The sequence below is a fragment of the Gossypium hirsutum genome, chromosome D10 (genome assembly GCF_007990345.1).
Source record: "Gossypium hirsutum isolate 1008001.06 chromosome D10, Gossypium_hirsutum_v2.1, whole genome shotgun sequence".
In the NCBI taxonomy this organism is placed as follows: Eukaryota; Viridiplantae; Streptophyta; class Magnoliopsida; order Malvales; family Malvaceae; genus Gossypium; species Gossypium hirsutum.
Window position 1 is genome coordinate 43,327,026 of NC_053446.1, and position 12,166 is coordinate 43,339,191.

At 34.9% G+C, this 12,166-nt stretch overlaps 1 non-coding gene across 1 annotated transcript; it reads left to right on the top strand.

Annotated features, from left to right (window-relative positions):
- Positions 1-9,397: 9,397 nt before the first annotated feature.
- Positions 9,398-9,504, top strand: LOC121222729 (small nucleolar RNA R71). Its single transcript, XR_005920098.1, has one exon. It is a non-coding gene; the product is annotated as a small nucleolar RNA R71 (small nucleolar RNA).
- The last annotated feature ends 2,662 nt before the right edge of the window (positions 9,505-12,166 follow it).

Below are 12,166 nucleotides of genomic sequence, written 5' to 3' on the forward strand. Positions count from 1 at the left end.
CTAATCGGTATAGGAACAACCATCAAATCATTACTCTTCAAGTCAAAACCTTTTTCCGGCATCATAGGTTGATGCTTGAATATTGAATCAAGTCTCTCTTTCAATTCTTCATTGATCAAAATTGGGTTTTTAGGAGTAGTCTTTGAAGATCTAGTTCTTTTGCGAGACATGGTATCTTTTCCCGAAAATTTAGAAAATTTTTTGCACAAAAGCGAAAAGATAAATCGGCAAAGTGGGTAGTCTTGCTATGGAAAAAATCTTATGACATCAAAAGGGAATTTTGACAAAAAGGGAAGAGAACTAGGGTTTCTTTCGAGATTTGAGGTTGATGGCACAAAATGGAGATTTAGGAATTTTTAGGGTGTAAGCAAATTGCTTTGAGGGATATGAAGACTAATAGAATGGAAACGGATTTATATAGGAAAAATTAGGGAAACATGTAGCAAAAAAATTAGCTACATTAGGGTTACTTGGGTGGCAAGCAATAGGTGTGACGGCATGGCATGGATTTTTCCCTCAAACTCAGACTATATTTTATTAAAAAAACTGATTAGTACTTGGGTCAAATTTGACCCCCTTTATTAATATAAAAATTTAAAATTTAAACAGAACAAATGAAAAATAAAAAAAATAAGTCTTAATTAGAAAATTTCTTCTTAACAAATTACATTAAATTATTTTCCAGGAAAGGTTGGAGGGGGTCACAGCGGTCCTGCTTAAGTTCCAATCTCCTTAGACAGAATTAATTAAATGCAATAAGTTAAGAAAATAAGTTCTAATTATTAATTTATTTACAAAATGAGCTCATTAAAAATTAAAGGTCTGTTAATTTGAGCGAGGATTCAACTCGCTCAACTTCACCATCCTAGTAGTGTTTGAGACGTTGACCATTAACTTTAAATGTACCTCCATAATTGTTGTATAATTCAATAGCTCCATAAGGATAAACTCGGTAGATGGTATAAGGTCCTTTCCATTGGGATTTAAGCTTCCCAGGAAATAACTTCAACATTGAATTAAACAAGAAAACCTTTTGACCCTCTTTAAACTCGCGAGGTTGTATATGACTATCATGTCATCTCTTTGATCTTTCTTTACACATTTTGGCATTCTCATAGGAAAACGACCTCAGCTCTTCCAACTCATCAAGTTGTAACATCCTTCTCTCTCCTGCTTGCTTAAGATCAAAATTCAATTGCTTCAAAGCCCAGTGAGCTTTATTCACGAACTCTAATGACAAATGACATGCCTTTCCAAAGACTAAATGATAAGGAGTCATTCCTAACGGAGTCTTAAATGCTGTTTGATAGGCCCATAATGCATCATCGAGCCTTCAAGACCAATCTTTTCTGCTAGGGCGTACTACCTTTTCAAGGATAGCTTTGATTTCACGATTCACTCTTTCAACTTGCCCATTAGACTGGGGGTGATAGGAAGTAGCACTCTTGTGCTTCACATCATATTTGTCAAGCAACCACTTAAGCCATTTGTTAACAAAGTGAGAACCTTCATCACAAATAATATCTCTTGGTGTCCCAAATCGTGTAAACACATGCTTATGTAGGAATCGCATGACTACCCTTAGCATCATTTGTAGGGTATGATTGAGCTTCAACCCACTTGGATACATAGTCCACAGCAACTAAGATGTATTTGTTACTATACGAAGAAGGAAACGGGCCTAAGAAGTCAATGCCTCATACGTCGAATAATTCAATCTCCAAAATGTTTGTCAAGGGCATCTCATTCCTCCTTGATATATTTCAAGTCCTTTGGCATTTATCACAGTTCTTCACATAAGCATAAGTATCTTTAAATAGTGTAGGCCAAAAGAAACTTGCTTGCAAAATCTTTGCTTAGTACGTGAACCACCAAAGTGTCTCTCACTTAGAGATGAATGGCAATGATATAAGATCTCAGCAATCTCTCTTTCAGCTACACACTTTCAGATTATATTATCTGTACATTATTTAAACAAAAGCGGATCCTCCCAAACATAATATCGACTATCATAAAGGAATTTTTTCCTTTGTTGGTATGTCATTTCTCGAGGAATTATTCCACATGCAAGATAATTGGCAAAATTAGCAAACCAGGGTATTTCATGAATTTAATTTACCTTAAATAAGTGTTCATCTGAGAAATTCTAGTTGATCGGCACACATGACTGAGTTACCTCATCTTGCTCCAACCTCGACAAATGATCAGCTATTTGATTTTCGACACCTTTTCTGTCTTGGATCTCAAGGTCAAATTCTTGAAGTAAAAGTATCCAACGAATTAGCCTTGCTTTTGCATCTTTCTTCGTGAGCAAGTATTTAATGGCCGCATGGTCAGTAAATACTGTAACTTTGGTACCTATAAGATATGAGCGGAATTTGTCAAAAGCAAAAACTATAGCAATGAGTTCCTTTTCGATTACCGTATAATTGCGTTGGGCTCCCGTCAACGTTCTACTTGCATAGTAAATAGGGTGAAACACTTTATTTCTTCTTTGACCCATCACAGCTCCAACGACATAGTCACTTGCATCGCACATCAACTCAAAAGGTGAGTTTCAATCAGATGTAACGATTATTGGGGCTGAGATTAACCGCTTTTTTAGCTCTTCAAAAGCTTCCAAACATGCTTTGTTGAAATCAAACACTATATCTTTCTCTATCAACGAAAACAACGGTTTAGAAATTTTCAAGAAATCTTTGATAAACCTTCGATAAAAATCGGCATGACCTAAGAAACTTCTGATTCCTTTCACATTCAATAGGGCCGGTAATCTTTCAATTACGTCCACATTTTCTTTATCGACTTCAATTCCTTTTCTTGAGATCTTATGACCTAAGACAATCTCTTCCTTGACCATAAAATGGCATTTTTCCCAATTAAGGACAAGATTCGTCTCTTCACATCTCTTCAGTACCTTAGCCAAATTACTCAAACAGATATCATAAGTGTTAACAAAAACATAAAAATCATCCATGAAAACCTCAACAAAATTTTCAACCATATCAGTAAATATTACCATCATGCATCGTTGAAAAGTTGCAGGTGCATTGCATAAACCAAAAGGCATTCGCCTAAAAGCAAATGTACCATATGGACAAGTAAAGGTTGTTTTATGTTGGTCTTCCAGGGCTACAACTACTTTTTTATATCCCAAATAGCCATATAAAAAATAATAAAATTTATTACCTGCCAGTCGATCTAACATCTGATCCATAAAAGGAAATGGAAAATGGTCCTTCCGAGTGGCTTTGTTTAACTTTCTGTAATCAATACAGATTCTCCAACCGGTAATAGTTCTTGTTGGAATTAACTTGTTACGCTTATTTTCAACAATCGTGATTCCACCTTTCTTTGGCACACACTCCACCGGACTTACCCATAAACTATCTGAAATAGGATAGATGATTCCTACATCTAACCATTTGATCACTTCCTTTCTCACAACTTCTTTCATAATAGGATTGAGCCCCCTTTGCCCATCAATTCGAGCTTTTTCACCTTCTTCTAAAATGATTTTATGCATGCAAAAAGAAGGGCTTATACCTCGAATATCAGCTATGGTCCAACCAATTGCTTTATTAAATTTCTTTAGAACAGCAATTAGTTGCTCCTCTTGATCTTTCATCTGTTTTCCTAAAATAATCATAGGCAAAGTAGAACAATCACCTAAATAAACATATTTCAATTGGGAAGAAAGTATCTTTAGTTCGAGTTTAGGTGGTTCTTCAATTGACAACTTGGGTTGCACAAATTCTCTAACTTCCAACTCCAACGGTTCAAACCGTGTCGGCTAAATAAAATTTCCCAGATTGGCTTCCATCAAAGCCATGTTTTCTTCACCTTCTTCATCCTCTATAGGGTCAAGATCTAAGGCTTTCTCCAATGGATCTTCTTCAAAATTGTTTTCCATAGAAACCAAGGTTTCTATCTCTTCCATAATTGAACATTCCTGTGTCGGATCAAAAAATTTCATCGCTTTAAGAATGTTAAAGGTTATGTGACAGCCCTAAAATGACCCTAGTCGGAAAGCAGTTTCGGGACCGCTAAACCGAGTCACCAAATTATTTGAATGTGATATTTATTGTCTAAAATATGTGATTATGAAGGTGTGAAAGTTTTAGGCTTCGATTTAATAAATTGCATGTGAATTTAGTCAAAAGGACTTATGGGTGACATTTTTGAAATGTGATAGGCTAATCTACAAGGACCTAATAGTGCATGTAATCAAAAGGGAGGACTTGCATGTCAATTTTCCCCCTCTAATATGTAGTGGCCGGCCATGAGCATGGGTGGACAAGATGTTATGGCTAAAAACATGTCATAGACATGTTGTGTTGGTGCATCATGGGAGGAAACAATAAAATAAAGTTAGTAATAAAATAAATGGAGTTGCATGTCAAATAACCATTTTCTAAGGTTAGTGGCCGGCCATGCTTTGAATGGAATTATTGTTTTTTTTTGTATTTTAATTGTAAAATAAAGCTTAGTGGAATGTTATTATAATGGTGAACTAAATAATAAAAGAATTTGGTGAAAAGAACAAGGTAGCTCTTTTGTGTTCTTTTTAGCCAAAAATCAAATAAGAGAGGGGAGAAAAGTCTAAAACCATTCGGCACTTTGATATTCTTCATGAGGTGAGTTTCTTGATTAAAATTTGATGGATGTTAAGCTAGTTAGGCAACCAAAGGTTCAATATTTTTTTGTTATGTGGTTATATGTGCATTTCGGCCATGGTCTTTGCTTGAATTTGAGATTTATAATGTGATTTTCCTAAATTGTCTATGAATTTTTGGTTGTTGATTTCATGGTAATGGTATATTGAATCCATGATTTGAATCCATGAAAATTTAGTAAGGTTGCATTCGGCAACTTGCTTGGAATTATAAATGATGTCCAAAATTTGTAATTCATGCTTAAATATTGAAATAGAGCTTACAATTAATAGAACCATGTAATAATTGAGGATTTTATATGTTAAATTTTGGATGTTGGAGTTTTAGCTTTGAAATAGTTGTTAGATGAGTTATAAAGTACTAAAAAATGGAAAGAGAAAGAGCTTAAGGCATGGTTAGTATTCGGCCATGATGAGAAGTAAGAAAATGAATGTTGTGGTTGAGATGATTGAGGTGGTGATCTCGAAGCTAAATGTTATAAGGAATAAGTGTATTTCTTGCTAACCGAATTATAATATAATCGAATGTGGTTTTACACAATAGTGATGTGATAAGTTTAAATTTGGTTCATTAGCTCAAGAACTCAAGGAAACAAAGTCGGATCGTGGAAAAAGGGAAATTGGTCGAATAGTCGGAATTGACGTACATTAGCGATCGAGGTAAGTTTTAAGTATTAAAGCCTATAATGTGATTGAGTATGATATGTTAAGCACATATTAAAAGAATCATAACTCTATTGTAAATTTTTATGCATATAGCCTAATGGCTATTATGAAGTATAGGTAAGTTATTGATATGATATGTTGCCAAATGGATATGATATTATGAAGTGCTAAAAGGATATGTCAGAAGAGTAAATTTGTGATAAACCTGCTTAGGACAGCAGCAGTAACATGAATTTAGAAAATCACCATAAATTGTTGGAGTTGAATTAGAGGCTGAATAAATTATGAAATTAAAGCTTAATGAGTCTAGTTTCTTATAAAAGAAACCGTGTAAGAAAATTAATTTCCAATAATGAGATATTTAAAGTTGTGTGAGACAGTGCAGAATGACACTGTAATCCTCTGTTCTGTTTTTAGAAAATCATTATAAATTGTACAAAAATTTTTAAAAGACAAAATTTATATTCTAGATTCCTTAGTGAGTCTAGTTTCAAATGAAATAAACAAGAACATATTTTGAATTTTTTACAATGAGAAATTTGATTTGTAGTGAAGAGTGGTCAGAATAGTCAAACAGTGAAATAGGGGAAACTTTAAGAAAAATCTGGTATTGATTGGCGAAAATAAAAATTCTGACAATTTTATGGATAAAATATATATGAGTCTATTTTCAGGGAAAATTAACGGCACTTCATTTGGAGTTTCGTAGCTCCATTTATGAATAATTTAGTGACTATTGCTCAGGAAAAACAGCTCGTAGTGAATATGTGATAAGGCCTAATGGCCGATGTGATGAATGTGAAAGTGTATATATGTGATAAGGCCGAATGGCCAATGTGATGAATGTGAAAGTGTATATATATGTGATAAGGCCTAATGGCCGATGTGATGAATGTGAAAGTGTATATATGTGATAAGGCCGAATGGCCAATGTGATGAATGTGAAAGTGTATATATATGTGATAAGGCCTAATGGCCGATGTGATGAATGTGAAAGTGTATATGTGATAAGGCCTAATAGCCTATGTGAAGAATGTGAAAGTGTATATATGTGATAAGGCCGAATGGCCAATGTGATGAATGTGAAAGTGTATATATATGTGATAAGGCCTAATGGCCGATGTGATGAATGTGAAAGTGTATATGTGATAAGGCCTAATACCCGATGTGATGAATGTGAAAGTGTATATATGTGATAAGGCCTAATAGCCGATGTGATGAATGTGAAAGTGTATATATGTGATAAGGCCTAATAGCCGATATGATGAATGTGAAAGTGTATATATGTGATAAGGCCTAATGGCCGATGTGATGAATGTGAAAGTGTATATATGCAATAAGGCCTAATGGCCGATGTGATGAATGTGAAAGTGTATATATGTGACAGGGCCGAGTGGCCAACGTGATGGATGTGAAAGTGTATAAATGTGATAAGTCCCGAAGGGCATTTGTGTCAGTACTATATCCGGGTTAAAACCCCGCAGGCTTTATGCGAGAATATTATCACTGATTAATGTCCGTAAGCTTCGTGCTCGTACTATATCCGAGCTCTAAAGACCCGATGACTACGTGTGGAGATTTTGTCCGGGTAAGACCCGATAACTTCGTGTGGAGATTTCGTCTGAGCTAAAGGTCTTACCGATAATCCGAGTAGAGGTTAAAGCTATAAGACTTCGTAATAAGAATTGCTTATAAATATATTCAATGCGAAAGGTTAAACAGGTATGTACTCCAAGTTTATATGTGAGCTTGATTTGCACTAAATCATAAGGTAGTTATGTGATGCATACGAGAGCAATCTATGAGACTATTCCTATGATTATGTGACATCGGATCAGTGTGAGAGGTTATGTGAAATCATACGATATATCTATGTCACATGAGCTCACTTTTATGTGAAAGTTTATCTGCCTATTATATATGATGAGATGTGCATATTCGGTAAAGGGATGGTATGCCCGAAGGAAGAGTGAAATAAAAATACGAACAACTATGTTATAATTTGATTGTTATCTGTTGACACTGCTTAAAACTTACTAAGCATTGTAATGCTTACTCCGTTTACTCTGTTTCCTCTGTTTTATAGATCTCATTTGGAAGCTACAGGCTCGGGGATCATCAGGAACTAGTCACACTATCACTATCCATTGTTTGGTACTGCTACGTTTTGGATTATCTTATGGCATGTATAGAATAGACTAGTGGCGGAAGAATATTTTTGGTTAATGTATATAAGCCATGCGAAAATGGCATCTTTTGAATGTTTACTTAGAGAAGTTTAAATTTTATCCCTGGCTGTGCTTAGTACTTATTTAAATGAATGATCTTTATTTCAAGAAAAAGTTCAAAACTTTACTATTCTGACATGAGTTACAAGTCCGGTAATGCCCCTTACCTATTCCGGCGACGGTTACGGGATAGGGGTGTTACAGGTTATCTGATCATTTTGAACTCGCATGGTGAGTTCTCCTTTCTGTACATCAATTAACGTTCTTCTCGTGGCTAAGAAGGGTCTCCTAAGGATGATCGGCACTTCCTTGTCTCCTTCAAAATCTAAGACAATAAAATCAGCAGGAAAAATAAATTTATTATCTTTTACCAAAACATCCTCGATCTTTCCTTTGGGATATGCTAAAGATCGATCCGCTAGCTGAAGCGTCACAGTTGTAGGTCTTACTTCACCTATCCCTAACATCTTGAAAATAGACTTAGACACCAAGTTGATACTCGCTCCTAAGTCACACAAAGCTTTACCATAGTAAGATTCACCAATGCTATAGGGTATAGTAAAGCTTCCTGGGTCTTTCAATTTCGGTGGCAATTTGTTCTGCAGGAATGCACTACACTCCTTTGTCAAGACAACAGTCTCATACTAACTTAGTCGTTTCTTCTTGGACAGTATATCCTTCAAAAACTTCACATAATTTGGCATTTGTTCTAAAGCCTCCACCAACGGAATATTGATGTGTAACTGCTTCAGAACATCCAAAATCTTCTTGAATTGCACTTCATGTTTCTGCTTGTGTTGCTGCAATCTTTGCGGATATGCAAGTGATGGAACTTTCGATTGAACCAGGCAACTTTTTTGAGTAGGTAAATCTGCATCCAAAGAAGATATTCAAATATCTGAATTCACTAAGTCAGGGTTTACCTTGTCAGACTTTGCGGATTTTGATTCCTTTTGTGTAGGAACTCCAACAGCTGGTTGATTCTTCTCAACAAGCTCATCTTCAACATCAATCAATCGAGGTTCTAGAATTTTACCACTTTGCAATGCCACTGCCTTGATATGTTCTTTACCCAAATTTTTTGGATTCTCAGTATAGCTCAGCAAGGTTCCTTGTGGTCTATTATGTAGCTCCGTAGCTAACTGACCCATTTGGTTTTCCAAATTTTTCTTTGTTGCTGCTTGGCTTTGGATCAAAGCATCAGCCTTTGCCATGTATGCTTTCAACAAGTTCTCCAAACTGTTTGATGCCTCAGCTTGAGGTGGTTTTGGAGCTTGTTGATTAAACCCTTGAGATTGGTTGGGTCTTTGCTACAATAAGTTGTTGTTCGGTCCATTTCCTTGGTTGCTCCTAGAAAAGTTAGGATGATTACGCCATGAAGGATTGTAAAAGTTGGACTAGGTCCTTGTCCACTCCTATTTTGATATTGGTTCCCTATATTGTACATTGACTCAGGATTTGATGGAAAATTCCAAAAGAATGACCTTCCCTACAGTACACATAGGAAACTACTTCAAACGAACTTGGTGGCTGAGCTATAGAATTATTAGTACTATTAGCGGTTAATTATTTTATCATAGAGGAAATAGACGATACTTGAGCTGATAACGAAGTGAGGGCGTCAACTTCATAAACTCTGGATACACGTCTTCCTGAAGTTGTTCAATTTGTTGGCCATTGATAGTTATTACTCGCGATCCTCTCGATGATCTCATAAGCCTCATTATAAGACTTAGAAAAAACTGCACCATTCGCCGAAGCATCTACCATCAATCTTGTATATGCATTGAAACCATTATAGAATGTCTCCAACTGGATACAATGAGGAATCCCATGATGAGGACACTTACGAAGTAACTCCTTGAATCGCTCCCAAGCCTCATACAAAGACTCGTCATCCAATTGTTGGAAAGTTGTGATCTTGTTCCTTAACTTAGCGTTTTTGCTAGGTGGGAAATACTTAACCAAAAATCTCTTTGCTAATTCTTGCCATGTAGATATGAAACTTGGTGGCAATGAATTTAGTCATGCTCATGCTCGATCTCGCAACGAGTATGGAAACAACTTCAACCTCAGTGTGTCTTCAGTCACACCAGCTATCTTGAATGAATCACTCACCTTCGTAAACAATTTGAAGGTGGAGATGTGGATCTTCCGTGGGCATACCATTAATTTGGCTCGCCGTTTGTAGCATTTGAAACATCATTGGTTTCAATTCAAACTGGTTTGCCTCAATATCTAGCCAATTAATTCCTGGGTTTAACTCATTGAAAAGTGGCACAACATATAGTCTGATGCATGGATCCCTATCATCGGTAATGAGGAAAGGATTTTGTACATGATCAGCTTCATTACGTTGGTCTTGATTCTGATTTCCAAGGTCCATCTCGACTTGTCTTTGAACTATTCGTTCACGTCTTCTTTGTCTAAAATTTCGCTCAATTTTAGGGTCTTCAAGGAGTAAATCGATAATTCGATCTATGCTCATAAACACCTGAAAAGAAACTCACAAAAATTAAAAAGAATAAGTTAGTAATGTTAGATATGAATCAAATTAAAAATAAATAATTTCACAAAAAACAAATGACTATGGCAACAGTTGACAATCCCCGGCAATGGTACCAAAAACATGTAACGCGTAGGTTTGGGCAAGTGTACGCAGTGTTATCAAATAATAAGTAAGTATCGAGTTATCGTCTCCATAAGGATTGTATTTGTGCTAAGTCACTTAATTTGTAAAATTATATTAACAATTCGGTAAATAAAAACACAATATAGTTGGGAAGTGGTGATTAAAATATATTAAACTAAATGCAATGATCCCTAATGCAAATTATCCTAAGTATGCAAACTATATGAATGAAATAGATTTTAGTAAAATTAAACAAAATTTGAAACAATTATAACATAAATAAACTAGGACAATTACTTTAATTAAACTCAATTTATTATCAACATGCTTAATAACATTCGGAAAAACATTCCATGGCAACTCGATCTTTCATGAGTTTGGAAACCACATTAGGTTCTTTGGGAATCCTTTACTTAGTAAATACACGTTTTATTGATCCTTATTTACTAAGGGTTTTTTAGTATTCGTGTGAGGTAACAGGGACGTGTCAGGTTTGAAACAATTTAATCCCACAAATCTAAAAACTATACAGATAACAGAGCTTAGTCAGAGTTGTTATGCAACCTCCAATTTAATCAGATCAAGATCTAAATTGAGCATGCACATTTCAATTATGTGTCCATTAGTCGTCGTCTGGTCAGGATCGTTTAGCTAATTCAAGTGCATTTCAATCACGTATGATTGAAATACAGACTTCATTTTAATTGAAAAAATGATCGATTGAGGCAAAAACATTATAAGCATGAATCAAATAAATATTATTTAATCAAAGCAATCATCCTAGCTTAAATAAAATTAAGCTAACATTTTGTAAACAAGAACAAAGAACACATAGCAAACATCTTTATATTAAATTAAAGAAAATGAAGATTAAACCCAATTCAGAGTGTCTGTCACCCAAGACTCTGACTGACAAGGCTCCTTCATTCCTTTGCTTTGCTCCTTTTCTGATGGCTCTCTAAGGTGGCCAACCAAGGGTTTTTTGAGAGGCTTAATTGCTAAAATCTCTATGAAGAGATGATGCTAGGTGTGGGAATGGAAAAGGCTAAGAGAATTTGGAGAAAAGAGAGAATGATGAATGATGACAATGAATGAGGAATGATTGAGGGATGATGAATGAAGGAATGAGGGGTCTTATTTATAGGTGAGGAAAGGGGGATAGTTTGCTAAAAATAGTGGATGTTAACCTCTTCAAATCTCCTCAAATTGTGGCTGGCCATGCTTAGTGGCTTTTAACTTGATTTTTTGCTTGATTTTTAAGAAATTTTGGATGCCACACAACTTAGGACTAAAACTCGGTTAATCGTAAATCTTCGGGCAAATCTCTAATTTCTTCAACATTGCAAGGACCTTGTGTAATTAAACCGAAGAATGATTTAAATGGATAGCCATGTGTAGCCGAATATTGGGTTGACTTGGTCTCCAACTTGGACGGTTTTGTAAACCAACAAAGCTATCAGACCTATCCAGAATAAATCAACAAGTTAGAGGACCAAAGAATAAAATTTATCCAATTTACTTAATTAATTAAAACCCAAATTATTAATGAAATATTTTAAAATGAAAATTTTATATTTTATTATTTAATTTAATCATGCATGGCCCACTTTATGTCTTAAAAAATATAATATATTCAAATTAATATAAAATAAGCCATTTATTGCATGAAAACTATATAATAAAACATAAAATCACATTTTAATAATTTTTATGTCCTAATTTCATATTTTCACATATTTCATTAATTTATTAAACAATTACTTAGTTTTATCAACGGATTTAAGTAAAAAGATGATAAATTACATAGGAAAAATCCTATATATATTTTTGTTTACAATGACAAAGATGCTCCATACAAAGTACAAAAAGATAAGGGGACAAGGGATCACCCTGTCGCACTCTTCTAGAAGGATTAAAACTAGAAGAAAAACATCCATTCAAAAACACTTAAATAGATGGAGAAGA